Raw genomic sequence first — 1,120 nt, 5'->3', positions numbered from 1 at the left:
GTATTCTTTTTATCTTGAATAGTATTTACTATTCACTAGGTAGGGCACTATTCACAATAGTGCTCCACTATTGAGTACACTATTTGGAATAGTATTCCACTATTCACAACAATATTTAATTCAATATGATTACCTTCACGTTCTAACTTGATTATATATTTAATGCAGGATCTATTTAGAGGCTGGCGAGGCCAACAATTCGTCCGGCGATGTGCGCAAAGGTGTAAAATCCTACTCAGTACTCACCATATTTTTCATTATGTTGCGTCAGATGTAGCTAGTTACGTTCACTTAGCAGTTTTAATTGCAAATTTATGGGGTAAATTCCTATCGTCTTCCCAGGCAGTTCCACCCGAAGGGAACACTTCTCTACGGCCACAAGGTTCTCATTCAAACGCCACTCTGGCTACACAGAGAACTACACACGCAGAGGTTTCTCCTATAGGATCCCTAGCATAAGAACTCGTCCCATAAATTCATAAATAAAAGAACTAAGTGAAACCAAGAAACTACATCATTTCAACAACATAATTTACATATGGTTTTCCCTTTCGGGAGGCCCCGAAGGGATTACACACAACTAGGAAATTACCTTCAAACTCTTGGCGAACTAATCGCCTTCTTGGCTATTCTACTAGTGATGGTGGTGGCTAGACTACAAAGGAAGTGGTACTCTGGTGGAGAGTCTCGATGCTTTGAGTGCTCCGTGCTCTCCCGTCTCTTGTGTGTCCCTCTGTTGTTGAGCCCAGCGTCTCCTTTTATAGCCGTGAGGGGTGGCTGCAAGGTGGCCTTCGGGAGCCTTCCTTCACTTATTTTACACACGGTAGCATGCATACGTGTCTTACTAGGATACACGCGTGTCCTTCTAATAATATAGAAAAGTGTGAGAGAGTGCCGACAAGCTTCAATCTTCAGGAATCTTTGCTTTCTTCACGTGGCATTGTCTCTCGGTGAATAATTGGCTGGCTCTTCTTTTCTTCTTCGCTTGCCAGCGATGCACTTCTTCATGCCTTCAGATAGGTAGCTCTTCTTTAGGAATCCTTGTGTCAGTGTATGCGCACATACATGCCAAGGCTGCTTAAATATTCACCACTGCTTATTCATTTAATTTAAATTTAAT

This window comes from Triticum aestivum, chromosome 1A (genome assembly GCF_018294505.1).
Source record: "Triticum aestivum cultivar Chinese Spring chromosome 1A, IWGSC CS RefSeq v2.1, whole genome shotgun sequence".
NCBI lineage: Eukaryota > Viridiplantae > Streptophyta > Magnoliopsida > Poales > Poaceae > Triticum > Triticum aestivum.
This window is presented reverse-complemented; position numbering follows the sequence as displayed.